We start from the raw sequence: 21,862 nt of genomic DNA, 5'->3' as shown, positions 1-21,862 counted from the left end.
CATTAACGCAAAGTAGGTGTCCATGCTAAAAAGTGACGCAAACTCCATGGACTTTGGCGCTAGACGCGTCTAACGCCAGAGTATAAATATGGGCAAGGGGGCATGACTCCTGTCTTTGCTAAGACAGGAGTCATTTCAATGGGGGTTGGGAGTCGAAAAAAATGTCGCAAATCGGGTTGAGGCGATAATTTTGCCTCAGCCTGACTTGCCCCATTTTTTGGCGCCCAAGCTCCCTATTCCCCTACGCACACCAGGCAGCGCCGCCGGCTAACGCCGGCTAACGTCATTGAATAAATACGGCGCCCGCATGGCGCTTCAGAATGGCGTTAGCCGGCGTTAAATTTTTTGACGCACAACTGCGTTGGCGCAGTTGTGCACCAAAAAGTATAAATACGGCCCATAGAGTCTCAAACAGCTTCCAATGGGGAGGGAGAGGAGAATTAGTGAGATGGCCATGAAGCATCTCTGTTGTGGGCCCAGGAGCCGTGCCATCAACAGGCATCAACAGGGACAAGATGAGAGCAGTCAGGGCCCCTCACAAGTGCTCCCAAGGCTGAAATCAGGTTAACAAACTTCTGTTAATACCAAATTACAGGCCACTTGACACGTTTGACATACTAAACACGGGAATATTATAAAGCTGACAAGGGAGATAGGTGATTTTGCCCAAATTATGTCATCTGACCTGATATCGATAGATTTAAAACCACACCCCTATAGAAGCAAACAAGAAGCTACGCTAACAACATGGGCCTCCTTGGGCCTCATAGACCGATTACTATCCAATCAGGCCATGTTCAACTCCTGGGGAATACAGCTAAAAAAAGTGGAACTGCCTCAATAGCCTTTGCCGCTGCAGTCCGTAAAGGCAGAGGAAACTCAGTGTTAAGAGGAGTAAAAAGTGCGGATACAAATCTGAAAAACATGGAGAAACTAATAGTTGTGACATTTTCAAATGAGGCAGTCCTGGGACAGGGTTTCAAGGAAAACCAAGAGCACTGGACCTAAAAAGTCCAAACAAGGCCAGGGCCCCAGGAACTATGTGGCAATGTCTGGTCCTGACAAGGCCTGGGAGTCATAGAAAGTGGACCTAGACACGGATGTTATCAACCTTTCCTTATGGAATGTTCATGGTCTCGAGGCTCTGCCACAGGATCAGGATACAAGGTCGTTCCTCCTGGAATTTGACATTATCCTAACTTGGGAAAACTGATGCCTTGGTCCTAGCCCACTGACAGGTTACGTAGAACTGCAGATCCCTGCAACAACATCTTCAAAATATGGACATCCAAAGGGAGGCCTGTCAACATTTGTTTCCACAACATTTAACTGGGGCATAAGGCAATCGAAGCAGGGGTGAACTTGATTCAAGTTACTAAGCTGGTGTCAGAGAAGAGTTGACAGTTCCAAAACGTATTGATATTTATAAACGTCTACATTCACCCAAATAAAGCAAGAAAAGGGGGAAAAGTGGGATCCTTGGGTGAAATTATAAAGGTACTGCAGTTCCAGAATCACCATTTCCGGTGACTTCAACTTAGACTTAGTTAATGAAAGCAAAAAAAGGACCAAGTGCGTGGAGGGAGTCAAGCATAAGAAGCACCTGTTAAAACTAGGCTTAAAGCTCCTAAATGAAAACAGTAAGGAGGACATCCCTGCCTCTGTCGCTTTTCTAAACGTTGGCAAATCTCCAGCCATTGACCATACGCAAATAAGTGAATTTGCTTGGACACAGGTGAGCCAGTTTGAAATATGGCCCAGATCAGAGAGTGACCACTTTCATCAAACAATGCGATTGACATGCAGGACCAGCCAACTGCAGCAAGATGTGGGTTAATCTCCGCCCCTGTTACTTTCAATATTAAAAATTTTTAATGGCATCAACAGGGGATAGACACTCTAATGGAAGAAGTCTATCGCTGTGCAGGTGCTTTGCGGACAGAAAAATAGTGGAGGAAACTCAGGAAAGACCATCCGTTGACGCAAGAGAACTGGAAAAAAATGGGCCAGGTTAATTTCCACTTTATCAGCAAAATTGCCAGTCATGACTCAGCCACGAGGTGGCTCAAACCCTCAGAACAAGAAGGGGGGAAGGAAAAGTCAAGACTGGTTCACCAAAGAACTGCGCATGCAAAAAGCCGAAATCGCCTGTGAAACCAAAAAAGTGGCATAAGCAATAAAACAAGGGTAGGGGGCCGAGAAATCCAACATATGGAAGATGAATGCAAAGTACCAGAAAGAATGGTAGAGAGAAAAAATTATTCACCAAGAAATTATATGACTCAAGTTATTGGGGCAAGCAAGGAACCAAATAGTAGGACATTTTGGCAACTGGTCAATGTGCTGGCTCATGGGGAAAACACATTTCTGAATGTATGGAGCTCCAGCATGTAACGGAGAGGGAGTGCAGCAGCCTATAAACTGAGCAGGGGAGAAACTATCAAGGCCCTTCCAGATACAGCAAGGGAGGTGAAATAAGGGAAGATAGAGGAAACAATGTTATTTGCCCCGCGGAAAAATATAAACAAGGTGTTAATCACTGGCCCAGAACAACTAACTGGACTGCTAAAGAAACTGAAGCCTGAAGGGGCAGCAGGCCCAAATGGACTCCCCAAAGCCCTCTTTAGAGAGGATGTATTGTACTGGGCCCATTACTTCCCACCATTATTCAACTGTTCGCTTTGCACCAATCGGAATCCGGCCCCATGGAAAGGTAGCATCCTAAAACCAGTTTACAAGAATGGAAACCCAGCTTCACCAGCCAACTATAGGCTCATTGCTTTGATTAACATAGAAGCAAAGCTCTACGCATATTGTCTACTACACCATCTTCAAGCATGGGAGGAAGAAAACAACCTGACCCCACAAATTCAAACAGGGTTTAGATCAGGCATGGGGACACCTACAAATTTAACATCTCTTAGTTACTTAGTAGAGATGGCTAAATTTAGAAATTCATGGCCATTGACCTGCTTCGTAGACCTCAAGCCAGCCTTCGACCATGTTCCCAGAGGTTGCTTCTGGTCCAAATTGGTCAATTGGGGAATCCTAAGAGCGCTCCTGAGGGCAATTATACAACTATAGTCTGAATCCTGGGTTCAATTTAAAATTGGTGATGGCAGCAGACTAACGAACAAGATACCTAGTATAATCGGTCTAAAGCAGGGCTGCGTTCTGGCCCCCTACCTGTTTATTTTCTATCTAGCGTATCACGTTGGGTCTCTCACACAAGTCAATATCCATCCACCAGCACTAGCCTCAGAAAATCTAGGGTGCTTACAATATGCTGATGACATTGCTCTGTTGAGCCAAACACCAATAGGCTTGCACTACCTAAAAAGGTTTTTGCATTAGCAAGGGCTTGAAGTAAATCTGAAGAAAACAAAAGTGATGCAGTTGGTCAACTTCAAATTCAAGTAACTCACTTGGTTTCTAGAAGGAAAAAAAAGTGGAGGTGGCCACCACATATAAATATCTGGGAGTTCATCTGGAACCTCGAATGACATGGAAACATCAGCTAACAGCTAGGAAGGGGAAAGCACAGTCGCTAACCTTTAGTTTCAGAGCACTTAATTAAAAACTGAATTGTCCATCACTGAGTCATCTTATCGCAGTAATGTCAGCTCAGTTGTTGCCCACAGTGTCCTACGGGGCTGAAATCATGCTGGGCTGGGAAATAGTTACGTTAAACAATATGCAACCAAAAACATATAAAGCTGTTTTCCACGTCCCGAAAAGTGCTTTCCCATCTCAGATGCGGTTTGAGTTTAGTCTAAAAAATCAGCCTTTCCAGAGAAAGGGCACATTCAACAAATTATGTTGGAGGCTACGGGTGGCCGAGAGTGGGTCCATCAACAACCTATGCTGCCTGGAAGTGGAAGACTAGCAAATTAACAACACAACTGATTCACGGGGAAACTATCTAAATCAGGTTATTCGGGACCTAGACATGAGATAAGCATGGGTGTCAAGCATGGGGAAACAAGCCTTCAACAAATTAACAAATGTCTTGGTTCATACCAGATCCTTTACCATGGACAATGACACCCTGGCATGTAGAAGGCATGCATGGGTAACAGTAGGTTCGTACCCCAGACTGACCCAGCAGGATTATTTGGCACAGCATTTTTTCATGCCCATAAAACACCAGTTCATGTTATTTCGGTTTGGATTTCTAGAGACCAAAGATTTGTGTCCCACTTGGAAAATTCATCACACAAACCAGATTATGTGGGTACAAGAAGGGGTCACTAACCCATATTTTTTGCACTTGTCTGGCACTTGGGGCAGAAAGAAAAAAAGTTATTATAGCCATCTTTTAGACTTTTGCAGATCTGTTCTTGCAGATAAGCTGTCATAGGCTGGTTAAGTGCTAAACCAATCCCCTTGGCCTGCAAAGGTAAAGAACTGGAAAAAAGAGAAACAGGACTTACCATGAATCAACTGCGATGCACTTCAGTGGTCAATTGGCAACAATGCAGACCTGGAAGAAGTAAAATCAAGCAATTAGCAAAGTTGCAGATGCACACTGTCCATCAGCCCTCAACATCAGGTCGGAGGGCAGGGAGAGTGCTCTGTGTGAACTAGGGGATAGGTACTTAAATGCGTATAGATGGACTGTTGGAGAGGTTGCTGATTAAATAACTCACATGCCTCTTTTCAAGGGCACAAGCACTTTACTTTCAGGGAATGGAGGGTAGGGGGTGAGGTGACTAAACAATACACACGCACTTAACCAAAGGCACAAGCACTTTTACCAGTGAATAATCTAGGGTAGGGGGTGAGCTCCACCCAAAAGAGGGTTAAAACCTTTACAAGGGAAAGAGGGTTAGGTTTAAACGCCACAGGTCTCTAGAAAGTACTTGCTTTTAACCCATGGACGGAGTTTGGACTGTGAAATTGAAACAATTAATTTGGCACATTGCAGAGTGAGAAGAAATTCACATGTGAGATCACACTGAGATTGTTATTATATTTTTAAGCGTCATGCAATGGCTTTAATTAACTGTGCAAATAAACTTGATTTGATTTGGTTGCTCTGCCAGATTTGCTATCCTTTTGGCTGAGGTGGGCTAGGTGCATAGAGCAGATAACATGGTAAATCCGGATTCTGCCTTGGTTCTTGCAGCTGCACATGTGGTGTATGCCAACATTGGAATATCAGCATGTCTCATATTTTGGGGACTGTGGGTGCACTTGGATCATGTCACCTTCTGGGGTGGTAGCAGCTGCCTGTCTCGCAATCTGGACCCTTTCTATATCTCCCAATGCTCCGAATGTACCGCCATCCTGTCATCTGTATCCTCAGGCAATACCAAGATATAGACTCCACAAAAGTGTGTGCCTGTGGCTCTAAGGTCTCAAGAGAGTTTGCCACACACTCTGACCAGGGCCCATCGTCATCATCATTATTACCACCACTATCATCACCATCATAAAATATAAATCAATTGAAATCCTGAGACCACTGAGAGCTAAAGAATTGTGGTCTGAAAAGACCCAGCAGCATGAGAAAGTCTTCAAGCATGTCCTAAAGAAAAGATGTTGTCAAGTGGCTCACAGATCCTCTGGTAACTAATTAAAAAAACAACTAGCAAGGGGAGACAACAAGAAGCTATCAGCTTGTGAATTATTTGGACAGTAAGGGGGGTTTTATCACAAGAGGGCTTATGATAGGGTATGCATTTTGAGTATAGGCTTAGGATATTCAGATATATTACTAAACCTCACATGATGAGTTAGGCTCTAAGGAGCTTATTTACAAGACCCTCTGTGCCACCCTAACATCACTTTTAGTGATGGCTCGCTGGCGCATGCTATAGAGCCATATTTACAAGGTCATGGAAAGCCACCCTGCGTGGCTTTTCATGGCCTTGTAAATATGGACTGAGGCAACACAGGACAAGACGGTGTGTTGCCTCACCATGCAACAGGGAGGTGTGCCATGGTCATTATTGTGGGATTTCCCACATAACACCCATGCATTTGACAGATTTCTAGATATACAAGATTTCGTAAAGCTTTTATTATTAAGATGTTCCTCCATTTTAGAGATGGTTACACCTCTGGAAATGGTGATCGTGTCTTTTTCTGCAAATAATAGGCAGACTTTCCACTGCAGTACTATATATACTTTTAGGAGATGCAACTGCATTGTTAAAATGACATCCATAAATAGAAGTGGGTTTACAATGGCTTCTTGTGCATTAACCTTGGCTTGGAGAATGATAAGTCCTCAATTTGAATCTGATTCTATAAAGGTCCTGGCTTCTTTAAATGTTTTGTAGATCCTAAGAGCAGCAAATGTTTCTGGACTAATGTAGACTTATGCAAGTTCATATACACTTCACTGTTAACAGACAGCATACAACTGGGACATGTTCACTCTCCTAAAACACTGCCACCGGTGGCCTGGCATGGAAGACATTCACCCAGTAAGAGGACAAAATTACTGTTGTTTAAAAAAACCTTTTTGTTAGAAATGGGGTCTCTAGTTGGCAGAGGTATACACCCTTGTCCAAGTAGGGACCACAATCCTAGTCAGGGTAAGTCACTCACCATCCAAATTATCCTGTGCCCGCCCTCTGGTAGCTTGGCACTGAGCAGTCAGGCTTAAGTTAGAAGACAATGTATGAAGTATTTGTGCAATACATCATGCAATAACACAGTGAAAACACCACCAAAAATATACCACACAGGTTTAGAAAAATATAAGATATTTATCTGAGTAAATTAAGGTCAGAACGATCAAGATTTTATAAGTACAAGTTGAAATATCACTTTTGTAATGATAAGAAGATTCTTAAGTCTTTAAAAAGCAACAAGTGTCTCTTTCAAGAACAAAATACCTAGTATGCGTCAAAATTACACGCCCGGAGACTGCAGAGGAGGGTATGTGAGGAAAATTAATGGTGTGCATCAGATTTCCGGGCGCACACAGACAATGCGTCAATTATTTTCCATGCTGCAAGGACTTTCCATCGAATTCTGGCTCGCAGGCTTGAATCCTTTTTATGATGCGGGGTCTTTTGACACCCAGGGACGATGTGTGGAAATCCTAGGCATGCAGGACAAAGTCACAGGTGCTGCGTCGATCTGGTAAGCGATGCGTCAGCGTTTCTGTTGCACAGCAGGAGCTGCATCGATTCCTCCCCAAGGAAGTCGGGGTGCGTCGTTCCGGCTTGATGATGCGTTGATCCTGTGGGCTGTACGTCCAAGTTCCAGTTGCAACGCTGGTGCTGCATCGATCTCCACTCGTGGAGCTGGGCTGCATCATTCTGGTTTGGAGATGCAGTGATTCTTTCACCATTAGGCAGGCTCTGTGTCGATTCCGGCAGGATGTGCGTCGATTTTCACCGCAGAAGGAGTTCCTTTGCAGAGATGACATTTTTGGCCCTAAGACTTCAGGAAACAGGAGGCAAGCTCAATCCAAGGCCTTGGAGATCACTTCTCAGCCGAGCCAGAGACCAGCAAGGCAGCAGGGCAACAGCAAGGCAGAAGTCCTTCACAGCAAAGCAGTCCTGGTGAGTCCTTTGGGCAGCCAAGCAGCTCCTCTTGGCAGGTTGTAGGGTCTGGTTCAGAGTGTCTGTCCCAGGAAGTGTCTAAGTTGGTAGGATCAGGGACAAAGTTTATATACCCAAAAGTGCCTTTGAAGTGGTGGAGACATCAAAGAGTGGTTTTGAAGTGCACAAAGTCCCCTTTTAGTACAACCCTGTCTGCCAGGGTCCCAGTAAAGGGTTTGGCAGTTCATTGTGTGAGGGTAGGCCAGTGTCCTTTGAGATGTTAGTGTCAGACTCTCCACTCTTACAGCCCAGGAAGACCCACTCAGATGTGTGCAGGTGTGACTGAGCATCCTGTGTTTGTGGTTGTCTGGGTGAAATGCACAAGGGAGCTTTCAACCAGCTCAGCCCAGATGTGGATTGGCTGTAAGGCACAGAAGGATTTTAAGTGCAGAGAAATGCTCACTTTCTAAAAGTGGCATTTCTAAAATAGTTATGTAAAATCCAACCTCACCAGTCAGCAGGATTTTGTATTACCACACTGGCCATACTAAGAATGACCTGTCTACTCCTTTCCGATCAGAACCTATCACTCAAACAGTACATGAGGGTAGCCTTAATGTTAGCCTATGAAAGGAGCAAGCCTCACAGCAGTGGAAAACGAATTTAGGAGGTTTCCACTACCAGAACATATAAAAAACACAGGTCTATGTCCTGCCATTTACCTACATAGCACCCTGCCCTGTGGGTTATCCAGGGCCTACCTTAGAGTTGACATATGTAGAAAAAGGGGGGGTTTCAGGCTTGGCAAGTAATTTTAAATGTCAAGTCGAAGTGGCTGTGAAACTGCACACACAGGCCTTGCAAAGGCAGGCCTGAGACATGGTTAACAGGCTACCTATGTGGGTTGCACAATCAGTACTGCATGCCTACTAGTAGCATTTAATTTACAGGCCATAGGCACATGCAGTGCACTCTACTAGGGATTTACAAGTAAATTAAATATGCCAATAGGGTATCGGCCAATGTCACCATGTTTTAAGGGAGAGAGCATATGCACGTTAGCACTGGTTAACAGTGGTAAAGTGTGCAGAGTCCTAAAACCAGCAAAAACAGTGTCAAACAGTGGAGGGGGCAAGCACAAAGTTGGGGGTGACCACCCTAAGGCTGTCAGGTCTAACACTTTTCATTCAAATGTATTGTACTGGTTGGATATTATGACTGACCGCAGCAGGGAACTGGTGATAATTATATTAAGGACTAAGCTAAGGGCGACTGAGCCAAGGGAAAAACTGAGTTGTTTACTCTAGGTCCTATAACCATTTTGTCTGCATAGAGAAAATGTATCTGTCTAACAGAACTCAAATGATGGAGACGTGCAAAAAGATTACACAAATATTGATTTTCTTTGTTAATTTCCTCAGTTATACATATTGCATTATGGTGTTGCATTGCTGAGGGGGCAATAAAGTATTCTTTGTGTGTGATAACACTTTGGTGCTTCCCGGGCACTAGTGCTACCCCAAGTGCTCCCAGTGATATCTGCAGGCAACTGCCACTGTGACTGCAACATAAACAACTCTCATTACAGAAGCAGGCAACAGTTTCTGCACAGTTGCTGCACCAGCAGTGGCCACAGTAATGACCACCAGTACAAAGACATCAAGATCTGCCAGCACAGCAGACACAGCAGCAGTAATCACTGCTGTAACCATGCAATCGACCACAGCAGTGCTCACGCCTTCCACTGTGGCAGGGAAAACAGCAGCAACAACAGCTGTCATCGAGACAGGAAAAGAAGTTGTAGGAAGTACAGACGTAAAAAAGATTTTCTTAGGAATAGTAACCAAGGTTTATTTGAAGCATGAACTAACACCTCATCCAGCTTCCTCTTCGCCCTCTGACTCCTGTTTGAACCAATACATTCTTAGTAACCTAGCGTTCTCATGCAAGTGAGAATCATGAGCTCACGCTGGTATTTCATAATTCCACACTCAACAAACTCCATGTACAGGATACCACACATCTTCTCCTTAAAGGTTATCGAATTAAAATGACCACTGCCGTGTGGTAAGTAGTGACAAAGATGTATGTCCAGTGAAGTATTTAGATCCGAATTTAAAATGGGCTCTACGTGGACCGTAATGACAAGTGACATGCAGAGAGCGTCACACCACAATGGGCACTCGATGCAGGAAGTGTGCGCTGGCACTCAAGATGCACACGCAAGGTGCATGGAGTGCATGAAGAGTGATTACATTTAGGGGCAGATTTAAGAAAAGAGGCACTGCACCCAGTGCAGTGCCAATTTCCTTTGGTCCCTTAGCACCCACCTACCGCCACCATGTGTGCGCCGTATTCAAAATATGGAGCACCATTGCGCAGGGTAGGAGGCAAAACTGTTAAAAAAAATTACGCTAATGATGTACTGTTCAGGGTTAGCACCAACATTTTTGGCGCTAACCCTGAACAGTACATAGCGGCCCATTGTAACCAATGATGTGCCCCCTTTTAATGCATGCTCTGAGCAGGCGTTTAAAGTAGCTGCAAAAAATGATACAGTGGAATCTCTTAGATTCCACTGCACAATTTTTGCTGTCCTCCTAAAAGGGGAACGCCGCCTTTGCCCACATTCCCTGCATCAGCAAAAGTAACACTGGGGGTCACTCATTTGCTTACATTGCACCCAAGACATGGAACAACCTCCCTCTACACATCAGAGCCTCTTCCTCATTTTTCGAGCTCTGCAGGAATTTGAAGATGCTGCTGTTGGTCTAAGCACCTTGAGGGCCAAAAAACTACACACATCCAAGATCCTGGATACCCCCTCGGGTGATGAGTGCACAATACAAATCAATATAACACAACATAACATTCCATAGTTCCTCTTCGCTATTAGACACTTACTTTAGATGATCTGTTCAATGTTCAAAAGTGTTAATGTGGGACTACACTAATTCACCGACGGTTGAATTGCGAGGCACGACAAATTTTGCTGGGAAATTTGAGGTGATCCACTGAACCCTGTGAGCCAATCTGTCCTTAAACCTTTTTTTCTGGATATTAGTGAGCATGATTGGCAGTCTTGGAAGTTTTGATAGTTTCAGGCTCCGATAAGAGCATTATCACTTTTTCCTTCCTTTGTAGGTTTGAGATAGCACGTGGGAAAAAGTGGTCAGGCAAGGGTTTCAGTCATTCTTTCTTCTGTAGTTGTGTGTTTGTGGTTCCCCATCTGCTTTTCATTGCTGACAATCATTTTTGCTCTTAGTTTTGCTTTTGTAATATGCTTCACTTAGGCTTTCCCTTGTCTTTTTGGTGGACCTTTTCTGTTTGCCTTAAATGATTCTATTACTAGAGATGAGGGTCATCTTGAGTGATGTTAACCAGATTGAGGAGCTGGGTGAATGTTTCTTCTACCAGCGCATGGAAGTCTGGGGTGTCAATTCTAGAGAATTTCTTCATTAGTGGGGGCAGAGTTGGATTAACTGTAACGAGAAAGAACTTGAAGATGTTGTCGTTTGAGGCATCTGGTAATGATGGCACTCTCAACGCGGGCATCTGCTGACAGCAGTAAATAAGGATAGCTCTGCAAGAGGAGCAGTAGAGGGAGAGGAAGTAGATGCAGGACTTTCTTTAGAGAAATCAGTGAACATGAATCCACTACTAACTGAATCTATGGGTAATGTTTGAGATCATTTTGCTATGCTCGTTGCTGGCACGGTTATGGTGATCTTGAAAGCATGCAAGAAAGTCAACTTGTAACGCAAGAATTCAAGTTGTCAAAAGGGATGAGTCGGAATGTTTTTATTCATTGGGCATAGAAACACTGTTTAACCACCTCATGCACTGGCACGGTGAATCATGACAGAGGTGTTATGTGTTCTGACTTTGTCTGCCACTGCCGACTTAAATTACTCAGAATATCGTGTACTACTGTTTTCCTCAATTCCACCCAAAGCTTCTCTTCCACTCCTGTATCCTCATGTCAGTGGTGAGTGCCATCAATCACTCTGTGTCTCAGTCCCTTGACTACTTTTTCCAATGAAGGCCTTTTTAGCACTGTTTAACCAGTGTTATACTGGAAACCAAAACCAACCCTGGCAAAAATGTTCAAAACTTCCGTACTCTGCAACAGGCCCTGTCTAGAATGGGCCATATGGACTTCATTGGGTGCTGTTAACTCATGCTGCTCTGAAAATAGCCTCCTAGCCGCAGACCTCTAGGAAAAGTGGCACAATGGTCAGTTCAGTCCAGCCTTTGATGTGTCATATGTGAACACCTTCCCATACAACCCTAGATTTTAATGGGTACACCTAGTGCTATTTCAAGGCCAGCTTTGCTATGCCACAAAAGGATGTTAGGTTGTGGATCCCACCCTAATGGGAGGATTAGCAGCCCTACACTCTTGTTTTTCACAGTTAGCAAAGGCTTCTTACTGGTTCCACATCTGAATCAAAAAGGGGCAGTTCCAATTATGGACCATAACTCACAAACTGATTTATCAGTGTTACTTCCCTTCTTGAGTAATCTCCACATATGCTTGTTTTTTTCTGTCACACATTAACCCATTAGTCTGTGGGTCTGTAGAAAAATCAAGAGATGGTAGATCTAGGGAATACTCAGCCTAAGTAAGAGGTGAGTGGCTAATCCAGAGCCTTAACAGTGTTAAGTGGGGGTGCGAACCAGCTTCTTGCTTAGTGTCCATCTCAGCCCACTCCATGTTCTCTTTACTCACTAGACATTTAATGCAGCTGTTGAGAAACAAGGGCCCATATTTATGTGCATTTGGTGCAGGGCAGAGTAGCAAGTCACCGTGCTGTTGTGCCCTGCGGTGTAACGTAAGCCCCCACAACCCCTACAGTGTGGGGGGGGGGGAGCTCCAGCCCCCTAGGCACAGCACCTAGCCTGAGTGAGTCTTGAGGGGCCCCTCCATGTTCTTTGCAGGGGGGGGCCCTCCAGTTGTGTTACGCTGCTGTCCGTGTCAAAGGGAAAGGATGAGACTGTGCCATATTTAAGCAATAGGGCGCGTTCCTGTCCATTCCCAGCATGCTGGCACAATTTTGGCAGCCTAACACCAATGCAGGGACCATTGCTCCACAATGCAAGGGTGTCTGCATTGTAGACAGGATCATTTTTGTGCAGGAAGGGGCACGTCTCTGCACAAAACAATCCTGGGAGGGTTTTTCTTCTTTCTATGTGTGCAGCACACATAGATAGAGGAAAAACGAGGGGAAATACAGATATTTCTCCTTGTTGCACCTCCCCTGGACAGCATAAGGTTTTGGTGCATCCCTAGATTTACAAACTCTTGTCAATCTGGGGGTATGTTAAAATCCATGGGTGTCGCATGGGACCACCCACCACAACGCCCATGGTATGCCTCCCTTGCCCAGAGCAAGGCAGGGCAGCGATTTGGGCTGCCTTGCCTTACTCCATATCTATGAGGCCATTCAAAGCCATGCAAAGTGAATTTGCATGGACTCACAGATATGAGTTCTAGGTTTGCTCTGCTGGTGCATCACAAAAAGTGAAGCAACGACAGTGCAAGGGAATCATAAATGTGCCCCAGGGGGTTTTACATTGCCTCTCTGTTGCTCTCCCAGTGGAAGGAGGCAGGAGCAAGGAAAGCAGGAGCATTTCAGAGGTTTTCAAAACGGTTTAAGGAAACAGGGACATTTGATTCAAAACTATGCCAAACAAAACAAGCATTGGCAAAGCCAAGAGGTCACGCCTATTCAAGAGTTTTTGGCTTTGCTAATGTGTTTCAGCCATGTTGTATACCAGCATGGCTGCTGTTCAGCATGGCTAAAAGTTAGTAGCAGAGAGGAGAGTGGTATGGAGTGTTGTAGAGTGGATTGGCAAAGAGTGGAGTAGAGTGTTGTAGAGTGGAGTGGCAGGGAGTGTTGTGTATTGGAGTGGCATAGTGTGGAGTCGTAGAAACTGACATACCCTGGAGTACATAGAGTAGAGTGGGCTGGTGTGGAGTGCATTGGCATGGAGTGTTGCAGAGTATAGCAGTGGAGAGTGCATTGGCATTGAGTGCATTGTGGCATTGAATTCAGTGGCATATAACTGCAACATTGTAGAATGCTGTGGCATAGATTAGAGTGGTGCATAGTAGAGTGCTGTGGTGTAGACTGCAGTGGTGCAGAGTGGAGTGGTGCAGAGTGGAGGGGCACAGAGTGGAGTGGCACAAATTAGAGTGGTGAAGAGTAGAGTGGTGCAGAGTAGAGTGCAGTAGAGTGTGGTGGGATAGAGTGCAGTAGTGTACAGTAGATTGACATAGAGTGGTGCAGAATGGAGTAGTATAGAGTTGAGTGATGCAGAGGGCAGTGGCGCAGAGTAGAGTTGAGTGCAATAGAGTGGAGTGGACAGAGTGCTGAGTAGAGTTGAGTGCCATAGAGTGCAGTGGCTTAGAGTGATGCAGAGTACAGTAGCATAGAGTGGTGCAGAGTAAAGTGCCATGGAGTGCAATGGCAAACAGTGCAGTGGCATAGACTGGAGTAGCATAGAGTGGAGTAGTGCAGAGTAGAGTGGAATAGAGTTCAGTGGCGGAGAGTGCAATGTTGCAGAGTAGAGTGTCAGAGTGCAGTGATGTAGAGTGGCATAAAGAGCAGTGGCATAGTGTACAGTGAATGAGTAGAGTGCTGTGGAGTAGATTGCAGTGAAAGAGTGCAGTTGTTTAGAGTGCATTGGTGTAGAGTGCAGTGGTTAAGGGTAGAGTGGCATAGAGTGGAGTGGTGCAGAGTGGAGAAGAGTGGCAAAGAGTGCGGTGGCATAAAGTAGATTGCTTCAGAGTAGACTGAAGTAGCAGAGAGTGGAGTGGTGCAGGGTAGAGTGCAGTTGTGCAGAATGGCATAGAGTGTAATGGCTTAGAACGAAGTGGTGTAGAGTGCAGTGGTGCAGAATAGATTAGAGTGGCATACGGTGGAATGGCATAGGGTGCAGGGGCATAAAGATGAGTTTTACAGAGTAAAGTGCATGAGCATAGAGTGTATTGGCATAGAGTGCTGTGGCGTAGAGTGCAGTGTTGCAGAGTGGCATAGAGTACAGTGGTGTGGCCTAGACTGGAGTGGTGTAGAGTGCAGTGGCAAAGAGAGCAGTGATGTAGAGAGGAGTGACAAAGAGTGCATTGGCATAGAGTACAGTGGTACAGGGTAGAGTAGAGAGGCATAGCATGAAGTGGTGTAGAGTGCAGTGGCGTAAAGTGGAGTGGTGTACACTGTAGTGGCATGAAATAGTGTAAAGTGTAGTGGTGAAGAAAGAAGTGGTGTGGAGAGGTGCAGAGTTCAGTGGAGTGGCATAGAATGGAGTATTCGTGGTGTGGTACCACACTACCATTACAGACAACACATTTTTAATTGCAATTTTCATTACATTTGCACAGACATCCAGGGGCATATTTATACTCCGTTTGTGCCAAATTTGCGTCGTTTTTTTTAACGAAAATTCGGCGCAAAAATAACGCCATATTTATACTTTGGCGTTAGACGCGTCTAGCGCCAAAGTATGAGGAAAGAGCGTCATTTTTTTGCGTGAACGCCTTCCTTGCGTTAATGAGATGCAAGGTAGGCGTTCCCGTCCAAAAAAATGACTGCGACACAAATGCGTCGTATTTATACTCCCAGGCAAAAATCACGCCCGGGAGTGGGCGGGGCAAAAAAACCCACATTTGCGCCTCTTTTTAACGCCTGGGTCAGGGCAGGCGTTAAGGGACCTGTGGGCTCAAAATGAGCTCACAGCTGCCCTCCCATGCCCCCAGGGACCCCCCCTGCCACCCTTGCCCACCCCAGGAGGACACCCAAGGATGGAGGGACCCATCCCAGGGACATTCAGGTAAGTTCAGGTAAATATAATTTTTTATTTTTTTTATATTTTTTTTTGGCATAGGGGGGCCTGATTTGTGCCCCCCTACATGCCTCAATGCCCAATGACCATGCCCAGGGGACATAAGTCCCCTGGGCATGGCCATTGGGCAAGGGGGCATGACTCCTGTCTTTACTAAGACAGGAGTCATGTAAATGGCGTCTGGGCGTCGTTAAAAATGGCGCAAATCGGGTGGAGGCGATTTTTTTGCGTCAACCTGACTTGCACCATTTTAAGACGCCCTAACGCCATTTTCCCCAACGCCGGCGCTGCCTGGTGTACGGGTTTTTTTTCCACGCACACCAGGCAGCGCCGGTCTGCTAGCGCCGGCTAACGCCATTCAATAAATACGGCGCCCGCATGGCGCTTCAGAATGGCGTTAGCCGGCGCTAAACTTTTTGACGCTAAACTGCGTTAGCGCAGTTTAGCGTCAAAAAGTATAAATACGGGCCACAGTTTTACAATAAAACTATACAGCGCACAGATGGAAATATGTGAAAATTGCATCACCTAGTGCAGTGACTTGTTTGATCATATCAAAGTATTTGTTTCTAACACACTTCAGAAATAATTTGTATTCCTAATTCTGATATATTCTGAAATACTTACACAATTCGTTTACATATTGTTGTGTGCTAGAAAAAATATTTTCTTTCCCCAGTATCCAGCAAGATTGTCTGATAAATCCCCTCATTTTGATGTCAGCGAAAGAAAATTAAACAACTGGCCTCAGAAGACAGAGTCTGTAATTTGATCTCAGTCTTTTTTATGCGTGGCAAATGTGACATGAACAAGATTTACAGGCCCGTTTACAGAAAGGGAGTACTCAAAACAATACTGTAAACAAGGTTTAGGCAAGGAAAGGTGCAAACTCAAGCGGACAGCCTAAAATAAATAAAGCCAGCAAACGGTAAGCAAGAAAATGTGAGTTACAAACCACAAAACCAATGACAAACACGTAGCAGAATGTATTCCTAGGCCAGCTTTCTGATTGTCCTCAAAGATGTCTTTAGCAAACCAGATAGCTGTGCTGTTCGGTAGGCTGTGACCTCAAAATGAGGTATGCCAGGTTCTCCTAAACATTGCCCACAAAAATCCTTCACTTGTTAATCCCTGTGAAAAAAAAAAAAGTTCCACCAAAAAGTAAAATGGACAAGGTGGCGAGAATACGATGGAGGGCTACATGTGGAGTCCCAGAGCATCTACTTTATTTCACTGAAAGTGTTTGATGGTTTCTGAGAGCATAAGCATTTCGCACTTGGAAGGTGACAAGAGAGGTGGGAGTGCAACGGTTTGATACCTACCCCAGTACATTTGCAGGGTTTCACCACATGGTAGGATTCCAGTTGAAACTCACTTGGAAAGGAGCTTGTCTTCAATTGGGCAGGAGGGTGACAAGGCTTGAATGACCACTGCTTGAAAGTGAACTGATAAGCCATACCAAGAAGGGCAAGCAAAATACATGTATATGAAAATGTTTTCAGTGTGAAATAAGTAGGCTGGATAGGAAAATACCTTAAGAACACTGTACCTCACAACAAGCTGCAAGAGCTAGGATAATGCCAACTACTCTAGGTCCCCACAGACAGTATGCAGGTATGTGGGCAGACTCGCGCAGCCAGGCCCTCTTTTGATAGAGTTTCTTCAACATGTTTTTCTTAATTTATCCTACATGATATCGTTCCTGGCTGGTAAGGTCCCCATGATTTTGCGGATTGCATTTTTCCAAATGAGAGATAAGATCTGGAGTATTTAAGACAGCTTCTAAGCAGAACTGCCGCTTGTCGGGGAACAAGGCAACAATTGTTCAGGGAAGTGGAAGCAAGGGGGGCTGCCAGCAGCTGTAAGTCTGACCTAGATTTCAAGTTGGCTCGGCTGTGTTGCTATGGTGGAGAGCAGCGCTGGTATGCTTTCGCTCGTGAATGGCCCTGCCTCATACTATTGAGACAGTCAGCGATATGTGGAAATAGAGCCGTTTGGTTTTTTTGAACATGTACTAATCACTTTTAAAAAAATTGAAGCACCAGTAAACTGTGATTTTTCCCCTTCATGCTGGTTAAGTTAGTATACCCACGCATTGCGTTAAATGAACAGAGACTCTCGTCGCAGTGTATTGCCTTATGTGGGGGTACTTCAAGGCAGGAGTCTGTTTTCTGTTCGAGTATGATCTTTCGGAACGGGGGCGTGGTTGAGTTACGGTGGAAAGTTTTTGGTTGGTAGTCGAAGATCTTTACCAAGTCAGGCTAAACACATTCAGGGCCTCCTTTAGCACTGGCGACAATCTTTTTTGCTGAACAGTCCCTCTCCCCAATGAACTCCTCCTCTGATTCCCTCACTACAACCACTCAAAAGTACCCCTCATCTCTCCATAGACCTCCCCCACCAACCACATACATTTCATTTGTTTTAAAGCTCTGGCGCTAAAGCGCTGGCTTTACTATTCTATAAAGCTATGCACATAAACTACAAAGCTGTTCTTCCCAGCAGACGCATTAACCCTCTGCGTTAATTTATGGCGAATCAAAACTGCCACTGGACAAAACTCCAATCTTTCTCTAGCATGAACATTAATCACAAGGGTTATCTTGACATTTTTATCGTTGTCTGACAGCTGAAAGCACATGGAACTCTGCATCAGGTGCTTTTAAAATGTAGGTTATTGCTAGTCCTGCTTCCAAAGCTACAGTCGAGTTCAAACTCCCAGGTTTGCTCCCCTCTGAACAAGAACAAGCAACCCTGGATTATTTTTCAGCCAATTTAGATCATACCAGCACAGTACAGCTTCCATCCTGAGGTACAGTGAGCACAAGATCCATGTCTGGGCATACACTTCTCACTTAGGGTGTTATACTAAGGAAAAAAATGATGGGTGGAATACTTGAAGTTAAATCAGCCAATGGTAATTACTCAGTGATGCAACTTAGTCCATAGTTTTTTGGCCGCTGTGCGACCTCAGACAGGAACCAGTCATATGCAAATCTGCTGTGGCCCTGCTCCAATAGGAACAGTCCAATCCGAATGGCCAGACCAGGTCCCACTGAATGAGAACACAAGCAGTCCCTGGCTGTTCCTGCCAGGTCAGTGAAGCACAGCTTGACTCCTGTCTGGGCATACCTTTGCCTCGCAGCACTGTAGGGTAGTTGTGCTTTTACATCTTGGTCTCTGGGATTCCAGCACAGACAGGGGTCTTCCATAAACTACATTGCATAATTCAGTTTGGTGTTAATCAGAGCTACAATTATGATTATATGGGTGTTTGCAGATAAATTGCATAGTATCTTTCACTGTTGCCTATTCAGCAGTCCTTACTTAACTGGTCAATTTAGCAGGAGGGCTTCCGATCTCAAATGATGTCACAGTTATTAAACTGACTGACATATTGCACAGGGACACCCAACAATGTGGAATGTGTGTGAGCTGAATGTTGGAGACATACTCAAGCTTTTTGGGCCTAAACGCATTATCTCTGTCTTGGAAGCATTGAGTTTCAAGCCCCTAAAACTCTAACAATCAGCAACATTAAGGACACCACTATTTGTCACTGTTAGGTGGTCCAGCAACTTGAAAGTAGATCTGATTATCATAGGCGTAAGAGTGAAATTGCATCCCGTAACACTGATTTAGAATGAAAATTGGTAGTAAATAAATGGTAAACTATATGACAATAGGCCAGAACCATGGAACACAGCACAATTAATGGGGAGGAAAGAGGAGACAAAGGACTACCGATTGATATATTAGACTCACCCATATTTTCAGTGATGTTATCAATGATGTCACTTGAGGTGTCATCTGTGATGTCACCAACAATGTCATTTAACATGTCATGAGAGATGTAATATGTAAGGTTATAAACAATCCAGTAGACCAAGTTATAGGCAGCTCACTAAAATATAGCTGGTGAATTTCAGTGACTAATATGGTCAGTTCAATCTCTGTCTTTTCAGTGAATTTATGTTTTTTTAACGTAAGTTAACATCTTATTACCACACCTGGGTATAACGTCACTTAAAAAAAAAAAACTTCAGTGAATTTCTAGGGCTTTTTGATCATATTCTAAATCTACCAAGTGTACACCACCTTCATTCTTCCAACTTTTCTTCCTTGCCGACCGCAGGACACCTAATCCCCATAGCACACGCCCTTCAGTTATGTAAAATTGGGGGTGCCATACAGCCTGTGACCAGCCCCTGCACCCCTCTACCCAGCAGCTGCCAATTGCTGCTGCACATGGCCAGTTGCCATGCACATCGGGGATTGGCTGCAGGGCCCAGCCTTTTGCTGAGCTCTGCCCATGTCATTGCTTGAGACCACCTCCCAGGAGTGGCCAACCCTCACTGTGCACAGCCTTCAGTACTACAGCGGTAGTGCAGTGGGGTGCTACGATACCACACAGGGCCTTGCTGAGTACTGCAGTACTACCACTGTGCCACCAAGAAACTCAACAACATTAAATAAAATTAATTACAGAGGGCATCCCTACAGAAACCCCAACATGAGCTTGGGGGTCATGGTCTGCTCACCCTGCCCTCTTATGTGGCCTTTTTATAAAATAAAGGGATTGTGGACCAAGTCCTGTAATGGAATCCGGAACATTTTATTGAGTGTTTAGTCCAATCAATCAAATCAGTTGGGTCCCATAGGGCTGGAACTGCTCACCCTGGACCAGCATGGATGATGTGAAAAGGGCTTTCTGAATCAATCAGAAGCAGCTATCTTTTTAAAACGCATGGCACTGCGAGACTTCCAGGGGACTCCCAGGGGATCTATTGTCCAGATATACGAAATACGATATACAAAACTTTTCCGTATGGTAAGTGCTTCATGCCAATCCTGAGCCCCTTTTCAAATGCTAATTTCTAAAACAAATGGCTAAACAGATTTACACCAAATTTCTAAAAAGTTTGCTTAATGAGTAAAGTTCACATTTTTGCCAAATTTGGGGAAATTACATTCTTCTATTTGTCTCTGTACCAGAAAGGAAATTTTTGTATTGGAAGTAGCATGGGGAATCACACTTTTGCCCCCCTTTTTTTCTTGACACTTGCTTGACAGATCAGCCCAAAACCTTTTCATGAACAAGCCAAGTTGGACTTTGTTGTGTGAAGTTTCATGCAGATTAATCAAATGGTGCCAAAGTTATTTAAGAAACAAAAAATGCTCTCCCTATGGAAACTCTGAGCTAACTATAACTACACAGTGATGACAGTTACTGTTAATATATTTACATATTACACTGTGGTTAGGTACAAGATGTGGCCAATGGCTGTCCACTGTCCATGGCCACCTGCTATCCACAGCTGAAGGCTGTGCACAATGAGGAGTTCAGTGATCATGGTTGACAGTGGCTCATGGGGGGGGGGGGTTCTCAAGGCCTGGCAGGGGTCCAGGCCCTGTAGCCAACCCCCTGTTGGTCAATGCCAGAGGCCCTGCTCAGCAAGGGGTGGGCACTTGTGGTTGAGGTTAAGTACCGGGCCTGACCAGACACTGTGTCCTGCAGCCAACCCCCATTTCCATGGATCGAGGCCATGCACAGCAAGAGTTGGGTGTGTGCAGGGGGCATAAGGCTCACTGCTGCGCGTGGGGTCATTAAAAACATAACTTAAATAATAATAAACAATGACTTAATAAATAAATTAATACTAAACAATAACTTGAGCTTGTGTCATGCATGGATTATGACCTTTCATGTTAAATCACTAATAAACTTAGGGAGAGTACCAATGGATCACCCTCATGTGCCTGGGGTTTAGGACGTCCACACTCAGCTCTCTAATGTGCCCTTTTGTAACTCAGAAAATCACCTATAAAACTCAAGGAAAGTGCTGTTATAGTTGAAAATTAAAAGAAAGAAACACTGAAATTCAGCAGTGCTGGCTGGCACCACAGTCCAAAGTCCACACAATAGCCATGCAAACCATAACTCGCAAACCAAATGCAATGCTCATAGTCTTATCCTTAACGAAGCAAGATCACTATGAATGTACTGTCATTTATTGATTTGAGTATGTGTTGTTGTTTAATAACAATTTTCTTTTAGTTGTTGTCATTTATTGGCACACATCTTGTGAGGTCATAAGCATTCCATTTGAAGTGCAAGTGGTGGTTTGCATGAATGTTGCGCAAGCAATGTATTGTGTCCTAACCATAACTTGCAAATGTCATTGATTTTTCGGTTTTGATTTGTAAACAGATCTCCAATTTAATTGTATTTGTAAGTAATTTTTAACATATGTTAATGTGTCATAATCAAAGCGAAATAAGTTCACTTTAATCATTCCTTTTACCCCACTGTTTTTTGGGACGTTTGATCAAATATCACATGAACCAGTTTCCTGTGCACAACCAGCAACTGCTGTGCATGAACTGAACACAATGGACATTGGCTACTCTAACTAGACTGAGGCCAGGCCATGTGCCCAGTCCTAATTCAGCAGTCAACCCCCACTGTGCACTGCCTTTGGCCATGAATATCAGTGGTGGGCTGCTGTGCATGT

At 44.6% G+C, this 21,862-nt stretch overlaps 1 protein-coding gene across 4 annotated transcripts in view; it reads right to left on the bottom strand.

Annotated features, from left to right (window-relative positions):
- LOC138280823 (poly(rC)-binding protein 3-like) overlaps positions 1-21,862 on the bottom strand; it is a 2,739,176-nt gene that overhangs the window by 998,207 nt on the left and 1,719,107 nt on the right. For all 4 annotated transcript variants that reach the window (XM_069219527.1, XM_069219542.1, XM_069219532.1 and 1 more), the window contains exon 6: positions 4,434-4,483. The gene's annotated coding sequence lies outside the window, so the exon portion shown is untranslated. The remainder of the gene's footprint in view (positions 1-4,433; positions 4,484-21,862) is intronic.

The sequence above is a fragment of the Pleurodeles waltl genome, chromosome 2_2, assembly GCF_031143425.1.
Source record: "Pleurodeles waltl isolate 20211129_DDA chromosome 2_2, aPleWal1.hap1.20221129, whole genome shotgun sequence".
Lineage (NCBI taxonomy): Eukaryota > Metazoa > Chordata > Amphibia > Caudata > Salamandridae > Pleurodeles > Pleurodeles waltl.
This window is presented reverse-complemented; position numbering and strand designations above follow the sequence as displayed.